This window comes from Schistocerca nitens, chromosome 1, assembly GCF_023898315.1.
Source record: "Schistocerca nitens isolate TAMUIC-IGC-003100 chromosome 1, iqSchNite1.1, whole genome shotgun sequence".
Taxonomy (NCBI): Eukaryota; Metazoa; Arthropoda; class Insecta; order Orthoptera; family Acrididae; genus Schistocerca; species Schistocerca nitens.
In genome coordinates, this window is record NC_064614.1 from 81,446,728 (window position 1) to 81,460,662 (window position 13,935).

General features: G+C 40.8%; 1 pseudogene; it reads left to right on the forward strand.

The window, feature by feature from the left end:
* The first annotated feature begins 8,503 nt into the window (after positions 1 to 8,503).
* On the forward strand, positions 8,504 to 8,620 carry LOC126203153 (5S ribosomal RNA; annotated as a pseudogene).
* The last annotated feature ends 5,315 nt before the right edge of the window (positions 8,621 to 13,935 follow it).

The following is a 13,935-nucleotide window of genomic DNA, read 5'->3' on the forward strand; positions in this document are numbered from 1 at the left end:
AATATATTTATATGGGAAAGACTTACTCAACAACCCAATGTGACAACTTGCATTGACGCAGATACATATCAGGTGCATATACAGAGATATTTCTAGCTTATATCTGATAAATGCCTCTTTTGAATTTGGTATTGACGATGCTGTACCTTTTGCTGTTATTCAAATGTCGAAATGTAAAACAAAATACTTAAAAAAACAACTTTTTCAGCAGGTCTGGGTGCATTTTTCTAATGTACATTAAAAACCACAGAACGTTTATTTGACGTTCTTTCTTATACGTTGCCGTTTCAACGGTATTCATTCAGAAATATTAAACTCATTTTTTTCAGGAGGTGTTTAGCTTCTTGACGACAGTATGGGTACGTATAAAAAAATATGTGTCTCTTATTTTGCTCCATACTAAAACATATTCAAAGCCGATGAAATTCGAAATGTATCCCTTGGGTAAGTTTACTAGTAAGTAGGTCTAGGTATTCGTATTCTTCTTTTAATTTTTCTTTGGCGTTTGAATGACTTACCAATACTCCTAATCGAGGACCATATCACTAAATACGTGAATTTATACTAGCAATAGTTTTCAAATTTTGTCTTCTTGAAATTTATCGTAAAAATATATATATTTCTTTAGATATGAGTTCTTGGGCCGCGCGAGGTAGCCGCGCGCTCTGAGGTGACTTGCCACGTTTCGCTCGGCTCCCTCCGCCAGAGGTTCGACTCCTGTTTCGGGCAAGTTTGTGTTTCTGTTTGTGTGTGTGTGTGTGTGTGTGTGTGAGTGTGTGTGTCTGTGTGTTGTCCTTAGCGCAAGTTAGTTTAAGTTAGATTTAGCAGTGTGTAAGCCTAATGAGCTCAGCAGTTTGGTCCCATAGGAACTTACCACAACCACCATCGTCAGTTCTTGGAATCAATACTACGGAAAAGAACAAATCGATGACACTGAAAACAACTTGCTTTGATCCTAAAGTGTTATCATCACGAAGAAATACTTTTAGACTACCAGGCTAAGTGAAGCTAGAAATAAAGTAGAATTTAAGAGCGGCCTAAAGGACTTATTAATACGGCGCCGCAATATTCCAGCGGAGGAGGGACAAGTGTAATCTAGGCTGTCTCTTTAGTGGGTTTGTCGCATCTTCTAAGTGTTCTGCAACAAAGCGCAGTCTTTGTTTCGCCTTCCCCACAATATTATCTACGTGGTCCTTCCAATTTAAGTTGCTCGTAATTGTAATTCCTAGGTATTTAGTCGAATTGAAAGCCATTAGATTTGTGCGATTTATCGTATACCCAAAATTTATTGGATTTCTTTCAGTACCCATGGGGATGACCTCGCACTTTTCTTTGTATAGTGCCAATAGCCACTTTTCGCACCGTACAGAAATTCTCTCTAGATCATTTTGTAATTGGAATTGATCGTCTGATGATTTTACTAGACGGTAACTTACAACGTCATCTGCAAAAAATCTAAGCGGGCTGCTCAGATTATCACCTAGATCATTTATATAAACCAGGAACAGCAGAGGGCCTACGACACTACCTTGCAGAACGCCACATATCACTTCGGTTGTACTCGATGATTTACCGTGTATCACTACGAACTGTGACCTCTCTGAGAGGAAATCACGAATCCAGTCACACAACTGAGACGATACTCCATATGCACGCAGTTTGATTAATAGTCGCTTGTGAGGAAAGGTATCGAAAGCCATCTGTAAATCTAAGAATATGGAATCGATCTGATATGCCTTGTCGACAGCACCCATTACTTCACGGGAATAAAGAGCTAGCTGCGTTGCACAAGAACGATATTTTCTGAATCTGTGCTGGTTATGTATCAATAAGTCATTTCCTTGAAGGTGATTCATAATGTTCGAGTACAGTATATGCTCCAAAATCCTACTGCAAACTGAGGCCATTTATATGGGTCTGTAATTCAGTGGGCTACTCCTATTTTCTTTCATGATTATTGGTGTGACCTGTCCTACTTTCTAGTCTTTAGGAATAGACCTTTCGTCAAGTGAGCGGTTGCATATGATTGCTAAGAAAGGTGCTATTGTGTCTGCATACCCTGAGAGGAACCTGACTGGTATACCATCTGGACCGGAAGACTTGCCTTTCTTAAGTGATTTGAGTTGTTTCGCAACACCTAAGATATCTACTTTTATGTCACTCATGCTGACAGCCGTTCTGGTTACGAATTGTGGAATATTTACTTCGTCTTCTTTCTTGAAGGAATTACGGAAAACTGTATTTAGTAACTCCGCTTTAGTGGCACCATCATCGTTAACATTTCCATCGCTATAGCACAGTGACGGTATTGACTGTTTTTTGCCACTGGTGTACTTTACATACGTCCAGAATCTCTTTGGGTTTTCTACCATATTTTGATATAATATTTCATTGTGGAAGCTATTAAAAGCATCCCTTTCAAGCCCACTCATTTGGCTGTAGGAAGCGGGAGAGCGTCTCCATGGCGTGACTGCCTGCTTGCTTCATACGTCTGCCCCACACTGAGGCTTCTAGCTGTCAGCATTCCCTATGAAATGGTAGACACAGACGGCACTCTGGTGGTTATGCCACTACGCTCTGTGTTGACGGACGACATTGGTGCTGTCATAAATACATCTGCTATCCATCAGGTTTACGTTCTTAGTTTCCTGAAGGTTTGAAGAAGTGAAGGTTTGGCTACTCTTCTGCAAGAATTTTGCGGATGCCGTTTGGCTCGGAAGCACCTGTGACGCAGAGCTTCCGGCGGCAGTCGGTGCCCTCAGAGTTCCCCGCAGACAATGGACGGCCGAGGTGCGCCTGCAGCTGGTCGTTTCAATCTGCAGTTAGTGTCTGGCCACCGGCCTCAGCGTCCACCCCTCAAGGGTCTAAATCTCACCCCTCCCTCCGTCCGTCCTAGCGCCCGCGCTTCGCACCATCGGCCGATAAGGCGACGTCTGAGCCAGCTGGCGGTCGGCGCCCGCCAGTCGTAAAGTGCCCGCAAGTGGGGACGCACTTGTTCTTCTCCTCGCCTTATCGCATCGGAAAACGTAAAGCTCATCGCGGTTGCGCACTGTTTGATACGTGATGCTCCACAAGGTGTTTAAGCGGCCCTAACGAAAGAAAAATGGGGTAGAGCTGTATGTTCCACTACCTTTAACGCTGATAGCACTTTACTTATTAGTACAAAGACAACAAATTGCAAATTTTTTGATTGTCGTTTCTGTCTCACCAAACTGATTTCAAATAACCGATACAGCTTTCGGGAATCTGATGTAATCACTCTTAGACCTTACAATAGCAACAGCACGTATGCGGCATTCAACAAATCCCAAATTAGCATCACGTATGCTATGTACTTGTATATGCAAATGATAAGCCCTACAGTTCAACGACTCGAAGTAGACGTTAAAAACGTCGTATGATTATCTATACAATGAAAGTTGGTTTTCTCATTCATAAATCGCATTAGGATGGTGGTTGTTTACGATAAAATAGTGCTACGACTGCTGTAAGAAGGAGAACTTCAATATCGTAAAAACTGCGATTTATCAACGCGAGACCTTGCTCCTCGCCTCGGTCGGGTTCCTATGCCTACATGGTTGTAAGACTACCCTGTTAGTGCTACAGAATACGTTGTTTTGTACCGATCGCTTTCACTGTTCAACTTCCCGACTTAGGCACCATATGTGGAGCAGCGAATGGAATAAGAATGATACATGAGAATATTATGCTTCACCGTCTTTTATGAGAGCCTGGGAGCTATTTTTGCGGTCAGCCAGAAAGCGATGGAGCACATACTGACCATAATTTCCAGCCAGAAAGTCCACATTCTTCTTGCACTCACTGAAAGAAATATTTCCACTCTCTATTTACTCAATGGATTCAGGAACGATGATTATAAATGAAAGTTTCGAGTTCTAACTGATTCATTTATTCGATAAAATTTCACACGTAGAATATAGTAATATTCTTGATAGTAATAATAATAACAATGATATCTCTACCATAAGCAGCACTATGAGCAGTTCAGAGGTGACCTCTACGGCAAGTGCCTATTAATTGGTCTTCTATTAATCACAAAAGTGGGAAATAATGTCATCACTTGCCACGCGGTTTTGTCAACATCACGGGCGCGAAAGCTAAGCGATCCAGGACGGTGTACGGTCATCGCGGGCTCACTTCCCATTTGTACAGAAAACATGCATTTAACAGCAGCTTGGCTGTGACGTCATCCGAGGCAACCCGCAAGCCGGCGTTTGACTGACGCGGACTGAGTGATACCTCGATGCGAAGTGCCTGTCGATGCCTCTCAAACCGTATTTACACTATGTGATCAAAAGTATACGGACATCTGGATGAAAATGACTTACAAGGTAGTGGCACCCTCCTTCAGTAATGCTGGAATTCCGTATGGTGTTGGCCCATCCTTAGACATGATGACAGCTTCTACTCTCGCAGGCATACGTTCAGTCAGATGCTGGAAGGTTTCTTGGGGAATGGCAGCCCATTCTTCACGGAGTGCTGCACTGAGGAGAGGTATTGATGTCGGTCGGTGAGGCCTGGCACGAAGTCGGCGTTCCAAAACATCCCAAAAGTGTTCTACAGGATTTAGGTCAGGACACTGTGCAGGCAAGTCCATTACAGGGATGTTATTGTCGTGTAACCACTACGCCACAGGCCGTGCATTATGAACAGGTGCTTGATCTTGTTGAAAAATGCATTTGCCATTCTAGAACTGCTCTTCAAAATCAATGTAGGCCTGTGCTGTGATAGTTCCACACAAAACACGTACAAGCCCCCTCCATGAAAAACACGACCACACCATAACACCACCGCCTCCGAATGTTGCTGTTGGCGCTACACACGCTGGCAGACGACGTTCACCGGGCTTTCACCATACCCACACCCTCCACCGGACCGATTTATTGCCAGTATTTGTATCGAAAAAGAGGCAAAAACCATTGAGATTCTCGATTCCCAGGATGTATGAACTATATATACAGGATGAGTCGCAAAAGAAGAAAAACATTTCGTACAAAGTGTTACACATTGCGCTGAAAACAGAAATTCCTTTTTCCTAAGCTCCTGTGTCACTATCTGGCGATGCAATTGAATGTCACGTGATCGAGAAATACGAAGTGGGCATTTGGGTGTGCCTGTGCGCCGAAACATCAAGGGGAAAGATCAGCAACACCGCACAACATGCGAGTATTGCTCGTAGTCGACTCGATTAGTAGGCGAGGCATGCCTCGTCAAGCACGGACTGCGAGACAGGGCGGGCAATGACGACGTCCACATCTACCTCGTTCCTTTTTCGTCAGCGAGTGTTATGTATCGTGGCTAGTTGTCATATGGAAAGGAAATGAGGAGGAACTGTATTACTGGGTATGATTGTTTGATTATTTCATTTTTGTATCCTGGATTTAGCCATAAGGAACGAGTATAAAGAATCAGAATACAAAATACGGCTACTTAGTTGTGTCTCAGTTAATCTAAACGAATACGGTACTACTCTACAGAGGTAATCAAACATGGAAAAACAAGTCCAGAAGCTGCAGCGGCGTTTCATAAGTACTGTTCGAAATGACGGCCACAGTGTGTGGCAAAGTTCGACTCTTCACTGAATTGGTTGCTGAACACGATCCATCGCATCTGTTTTCTTCGCTTAAAATCATAGGCATGTTGTATTCTGCGTCGAAGATTGTTGACAGCAACAATCCCTCCTTCACAAATCACAGATTTCAGTTGGAGCCACGAAAAGATATCCAGTGTATTAAGATCTGACGACCAAAGTGACCATGCTACAGGATGTCCACGACCAATCAATTTGGAAGGGAAGGAACTGTCCAGGTGGTGTCGCACTGTGCTGCTGAAGTGAGCGGGGGCTCCAATAAAAGGAATGATTATCAATGGTACAGACTTTCCTCTGCTGTGCATTATAGTACATAGGTGACATGCAGAAAATTATTGTAAGAAGTGTATCAAGTACCACACATCAACATCTTCTTCATTTAGTTTCGGATGACTTGGAGAGATAACACAACTTTTGGATGAATGAGCGCTGCTTTTTGAGGTGCGACATGGATAGAGAAACGAAGAAAGGCAAGGAAGGCCGCTGTCCCACAGGATTTACACAAGATCTGTGAATCAGCTAAAGCTGTGAATTCATTCCATGCAATTCCAATGTATTCAACTGACTTCTTTGATCTTAATGATGCTGCTAGAACATTAAGATCGATGCAGGCCTGTAAGATCTCCCAGTGCTGTAGAATAACAGTGTCTCATACTCATCCATCTTAAATAACTACAAAAAATTCTTATCCCGGAACGGGAGGTTGGAAAAATGTTTATATATTCAGAAACGGAAACACTATCGTCGATGCACACCATGTCATACTAAATCTGAAAAACCAGACGTGTTTTAGTAGTTGCAAAAGAGATAGACCTGTTGTGTAGTTGACATTTTTTCCTCAACAACGCAGGGCGTTCACCACAGTATTCTGAAACACCTGATTCCATCGACTAAGAAACGTAAGTCAACACTGTGAGATTCTTTTCCTTTAATTTAATTTTCGTATTATCCCGTAAAAAGTTAAAAGAATGAGATATGATTTCAGTTTCCTACAGCTCTTCGAGTTAAAACAATAGTGGCGTATTTCTGTGCTGTGTTATCATAAATAAAATGTAGTTCATCTGTATTAATAACATAGTTCCCCTGTATTAAGAGCACTTCAAACAAAAACATCATTATTTGCACTTAGAATCAACCAAATCACTGGTATAGCACTTAGAATGTTCTTAACTTTTTTTTGTATTTTTAACTCATTATTTTTTGCAGTACCACTACGTTCTCAGATTTTGCATTCAGATATGTTATGTACAAAAAGAATTTTTTTTTCTACACTCCTGACCAGTATGAGATTTGGCATTTAGAACGATTGACTTTTCCACGCTTCATGCGTCAAACATTGCCTGTTGTTAATATTCTGAAGTGTGCACCCTTCATTACACTCACTACATTCACTGCCGTTATCTTACCGTAAAACCTCCCGTGTGTGCTAACAACGTGATTCCGTTCAACGACACGTGATTTCGCCCAATATACTGCAAACATCGCGACACAACATTGGCTGAATTCCTTTTTAGCTTAAAATTGTTCCTACCTTTGACTCGTAACTCCAATTTCAAGTGCTGGTCTTGCTCACATTTTAATTTATCACAAATCTTCAAGGCTGCATGACTAGACACCGCTACACTATTCCCTTCACACCAAGTCTATTATTTAACTTTCACTTAAACACACACACACAGCATGTACGCAAAGAACATTATGCATAGGACGTCCTGCATAAATTATGTCTGATTTACCTTCCGACTGTTGAAGACAGGTGATATGGCTAATCATCAATAAGCATCTATATTGTAAGCAGTATTTCCTACTTTGCGGTGGTTTGCACGCCACTTCCTCCTACGAGTTATGGTACATGACAGGTGAGCGAGGTGTTTATCTAGCGAACGAGAAGGAGGAAGAGAGGAGTGACAGTCACTAATTGAAGTCTGCGGACAAGCTGTGGCTATCACGTAAATGTGAGATTAGCGCGCGGCCCCATGCGTGACTTTGGAGCACTGACTGGCTTGTTTTATGCAAAGGCGTCCACGATATCAACAGTTTTCATGGCGGGTTATTGCCCAATGGATATACACTGGAACTGGCTGTACTCCGGTGGTGCTCCGTAGTAATATTATTTTACAGTTTGTGGAATAAGCGTAAACTAGAAGCTTATATGAAGATTGTGCTCTGAGGTGTTGCAAAATTGTGTTTCCTGTAAGTGTCCATTTCCAGTAAAGATGATGCATTGTGCTCGTCTTAATGTACTGAGTTTAAGTCTGTTCCAGCTCACGTATTTTACTGTGGTTTGGGCGTTTATCAAAAGATCATGCCATGTTGGAAACGACGTAATGTGATGTGGTGACATTTAGCTAAACGGGCCAATCTATCAGCGACGATATTCGAGATAACAATTACTAAAAGTTCTGTCTTGATAAACTTCATTTCATCCTTCTCGAACTTCTGTATTGCTAAAGGCACCTAAGCCCAATAAATCTCTCCACCCTTTCTGAGTTCCAGTACCCTGCTACACACTGATTTGTAGCAGAGCGAGCGCTATTGATTGAGCAGGGTGGGCCATTAGAAAAAATATTTTGACTCATTTGAGTGATCATTTTCATTTGAAATGTATGTGACCACATGCAGAACTGAGTAGAGTGTGATTGTGAGTTGTGTGCTTCAATACATAGCATTTTTCATCAACGTGACATATAATCATTCTGAACATTGTGTGCTCATGTAAATCTATCTGTTGCAGAAATTTGCTTAGGCACTTTGACAACGTAACACATGTGAGATCATAGATAATTGTAACGCTCATCTTTTACAGCTTTCAAACTCTGAACGCTGGCTATACATTCAGCGTTCACACCCAGTTATGAATCTGGAATAACTGTATTACTATTTCTTTTATCGGGCAACGGCCTTGCCGCAGTGAATACACCGGTTCCCGTGAGATCACCGAAGTTAAGCGCTGTCGGGCGTGGTCGGCACTTGGATGGGTGACCCTCCAGCCGCCATGCGCTGTTGCCATTTTTCGGGGTGCACTCAGCCTCGTGATGCCAATTGAGGAGCTACTCGACCGAATAGTAGCGTCTCCGGTCAAAGAAAACCATCATAACGACAGGGAGAGCGGTGTGCTGACCACACGCCCCTCCTATCCGCATCCTCAACTGAGGATGATACGGCGGTGTGAGCCGCCAGCAGTGGTGGATGTAGGGAGAGAGATGGCGGAGTTTTGAAATTTTTAAAACTGGATGTTATGAACTGCTATGTATATTGTGAGTTTTCAACATTGTTAAGGTAAATACATTGTTTGTTCTCTATTAAAATCTTTCATTTGCTAACTATGCCTATCAGTAGTTAGTGCCTTCCGTAGTTTGAATCTTTTATTTAGCTGGCAGTAGTGGCACTCGCTGTATTGCAGTAGTTCGAGTAACGAAGATTTTTGTGAGGTAAGTGGTTTGTGAAAAGTATAGGTTAATGTTAGTCAGGGCCATTCTTTTGTAGGGATTATTGAAAGTCAGATTGCGTTGCGCTAAAAATATTGTGTGTCAGTTAAAGCACAGTCTTGTATAATTTTTTCTAAGGGGACTTTTCATATGTCGACCCTTAGCCGATGATACCTCACTGGAATCTTCTGATTTTTTCTTGTAGTTTGTGTAATTAGTGTAGCTATTGTTTATTGCTAGCGCGTAATCATACAGAGAATTTCCTTTGTAGTTGTAGTTTTTCATTGTTGTACAGTAAAACAGTTGTGGCATGCAGGTAGATTTGCACCAAGTATTTCGCAGCTGCACTAGCAATTAACGAGATATTATTTTCAGTGCTATGTTAATGTGTTCTCTTATTTTTGCTCTTCAAATTGTGCTTTTCTGTGTTATCGTGTGAAATATTGTGTCAATAATGGCGTGTGAAAAACGTAACACTAGGCTACAAAGTAAACTGAGAAATAATAGTGACGACGAGCGCAGCTTATCAGCACCACTGTGTAATGAATTTACTAATGTTCAAAGTAGTAATTTGGTAACTGCGCATAGGGAAATGGAGCGGGCGTCAAATAATGGTGTAGACAGTGAAACAGTTAGTGAACAGGGAAGCATTATCGATCGATCGGTCGGCAACAGCTCGCCTCAGGAATCGGGAATGACAGAACACAATATTGCAAATACTGTAGACTCAGGTTTTGGGTTCTCACGGTTTTCTCAAATGAGTCAAGACACATTTTCCGCTTGTCAAAATGTGAATGTTGCCGGTGCAAATTCACTGCCGAAAAGCACTGAGGAACATGTTTCAGACACCAATGCATTGTTATTACAATTAATACAACAAATGGGACAAACACAGCAAAAGCTTCAAAAGTTAGACACGATGGAACAAAATCAGAGACAAACACAGCAAAAGCTTCAAAAGTTAGACTCATTGGAACAAACTCTTGAACAAACACGTGAAGATTTAACTACTGAGTTACATAACATTGAATCGAAATGTCAAAAAGTCTGTAATGACGTAAAAACATAAATTTGTGAGCATTTTCAACCTATTTTTTCGCGGCATGAAAATGCATTACAGAATCACGAAGCAGCCATAAAAGAACTGCAAACTATTGTTCATGAAAATCATGAGACCTTGCAAGCTAAATTTGACTCAGTTGCATCTACCGATTCGGTTACGCAACTTGCAAAAACTCAGGAAAACTTAAAGGACGCAGTAGATACTCTGAAACTTGGTTCAGAAAAACACACTGAGGAAATACGTACACTATCGGAGAAAGTAGCCGAACTTTCGGATCAGTTCACTAATTTATCTACGAAGGTAGATGATAATCTGAATGACACAAAACCGGTAGTCTTTAATGACACAGAAGAGTGCGAACAAATTAGGAAATTCAATCAAAATCAAATCAATATACAGTACAAAAGAGAAATCCGGGAAGTACAAGATCAGTTGGCACAAGTAATACAAAAATTACAAATTTCAGAGGACACTCGCGCTCCAAAACGGGAAGAGGGACTTAGAAATACGGAAAAGCCGCAAAATAATAACACAGGGCATTTCGGAAGTTATGAAAGAAATTGGCAATGTGCACCGAATTTTGAGATGGAACCGCCGACACGACCTAACAATGACCGACATGCGACTCGCCGACATGATGATTTTGACTATAAGCTGTTCATTACTACACGTAAATTCAAAACATTTAAGAATTCTGGCAACGACATTCATCCACGAGCATGGCTTCATCAATTCTCTCATTGTTTTCCTCCCAACTGGTCATTACAGCACAGATTAGAATATATGTGTGGATACTTAGAGAATGAACCAGCTGTAGGAATGCGATCAGTCATTCACGATTGTCACAGTGAAGGAGAATTTTACCATGCCTTCCTCTCAGCATATTGGTCTCAAGCTACACAAGACCGAGTAAAACATAGCATCATAATGATGAAACATTTCGAACAATCTGAATTTTCCAGTCTTGTGAAATATTTTGAAGACATGTTGCACAAGAATCAGTACCTGTCAAACCCTTACAGCCCCTCAGAACTCATCCGCATTTGCTTAATGAAGTTGCCTGAACATTTAAGAAATATTATTTTGGCAGGACGTTGCAAAGACGACATTGAAGCTTTTCAGGGACTCCTACAAGAATTAGAAATTGACACAGACAGTTTCCGGATGCGAAAACAGGAAAACAATCACTACAGGTCACATACGTCACAATTCCGTGACGACAGAAACAATAACTGGACACGACAAGGCTATTCTCACCACACAAATCGTGACCAAAACAGACGCCACCCAGATGACAACCACTGGCAGAGTAATAACAGTTACAGAGAAAGTTCGCATTTCCGTAGTAATGAATATGACAGAGATAACCATAGAAACAGACAATTTGGGTACCAAAACAATTATTATCAAGGGAGACAGAATAACTTCAGACGCAACGGTCCACCGCGCAGTTACGATTCCAGGAGCAATTCTCCACCACGTAACCGACAAGAAAGAAACTACAGGAACTACCGACATGACGACAGACGATATGATCATAACGACAGACCTGAATTGCATCAGAACTGGCGAGCTTCAAACACGACAGGACCTTCTCGGCAAGGTGAATTTGTAGAAGTTCGGTCTCCTAATCCCTATAACGGCGCGCGCCAACAAAGAGACAGACAATGACTCGCACCGCAGGCAGCCGCGTGCGCCGGCTGGCTCAGAGAAAAAATAACATAGACGCTAACCTTGAGAAAAATTCCAGTATTCTTTACCGACGTATACCGCACGATAATTGCGTTGAAGTTGAAACTCTGCGTACTAGGAAGAGTAAAGGTTTCCACAACATTTCTCGTGTAAAACCATTTATTGAAAGATAATCTGCTTTTTAACTTTGTCTTTGCCATAAAATTTTTCACTTTATATTATTAGTATGCTTTTTTAGACTTGAGAAACTGTTAACATGCAACAACGTTTGAAGTTAAATATCCAGTCAAGAACCAAGAGAACTTATTTAAACAGAAATTACGAATGCATTGTTATTGTGAACAGACGACACAGTGGTATTGTGTGTGTACAGTCTTGCTTGTTAGTTGCACGACTGGGTAACGACTATATGGCTCACATACTTAGAACATTTACCAGTACTGCTAATGAGATTTTAATGCAACATTTTGGTTTACTTGAAAATACATTCTGGATTTAAAGTACTTTCTGAGAGATACCAGATGACACAGTGGTTATTTTATGTGACGGCTACACGATTTTATCACGACGCTACTAAAGAGTGACAATTTACAATGTTGCTTTTGCAGTGTTTCTGTTTTATTTCTGCACAGTTTTTCTGTATTATTCTGGAAAGTAAAACATGTTTTAGTAGTAACTTTTGTGGTATAACAATAATGAGACAGCCTTTTCCGTAGCACAACAATACGTTACAGCACAGTACTTTCTTCATCACGGAAATAAGCATAATAACTAAGATTTCTATACGCAAATCATTTCACTTTTGTTTATCGTGAGGTAAGTACATTGACTTCTGCAGAACTTGGCTTTCCGAGGACGATAACTACGACACTTCCACAGAGATTATCTTACAACAAGACGCACAGTTTAGCGCTACAGTACACGTATTTGAGTGATTAATTTTGTACTTAAAACATTTACTTTTACAGATTTTTGAATTACAAAGATTTTCCGTGATACATTTCATTCCATTGCTGTAATCTGTAACAGTTGAGGGTATAATTACATTAATCCTCATGGGGGCACACCCTTAGTTTGTGTACCATGTGTTTGGCAAGCACAGGGAGCCCTGGCTAATATGGTATTTGCTTATACAACTTTACACATCGGTACCATATTTCTCTAACACATAAATTACACAGCTATCTGATTATTTAACAGAGAAACAAACATTTTTTTATTACATCAGTGACAGATGTTTACGCAATTACACAGTTGGATAACTTCACACTTATGAAACTGTATTTTGTCTGTACTTTGTAAACTGTTCATATTTTTTCGGAACCATTGTGATACTATGAGAGCTTTGAATGATGTATTTGGTATGGGATCATGATTTTTTAAGTGCGTTTGAGGCAGATGACACTTTTGACATGAGCAGTGAATTTTTTTAGGTTTTGAAATTATTGGAGGAAGCTACGACGATTTTGAGAGTTGACTGAGGTGTTATGATGTTATTATTACGATGACTATGTGTATTATGCTGTTGCGGTATGTTTATGATCAGTAAGCTGATGCTATATGAGTTATTTGATTATGCTACATATCTGTAATGCTGAAATATTGAAGAAGTGTCGACGAATAAGGTAAGGAATAATGAGTAGTGGTTAGGGACTGTGGTTTGTGAAAAAGGTTGTTGGAAACCAAGAATCGTACTTTAAGAGTTATGAAATGTGTTTATATGCGTGAATGTATCACAATGCTGGCGAAAATTTTTTGGACGCTGTTATATTTATAGGATTTTGTTTCTACAGATGTGTAACCCAAATTCTTGACCTGTGAAATATTTTTATATGAGACTGTCACTGTGGCGGAAACTGCCGTCATAAATATTTCAGCAAGAAAGGTAGGTGACCTTGGCGTAATGCGTTTTGGGCGCCCAGCTGAGAGGTAGACATCTGACAAAAGAATGCCATTAGGTGCAAAAAAAAAAGGGAGGCCATTATCCTCGCTATTGACATTCCTTTGTAGAAAGCATCGCAAATACGACACGCTCGAACTCGAAAACATATGATTACACTGTGGAGCTCTTAATTTATGATATTTACTAAAATGCCTAATGAAATGATGAGAAACATTTTACATCCATTGTCTTTCTAGTT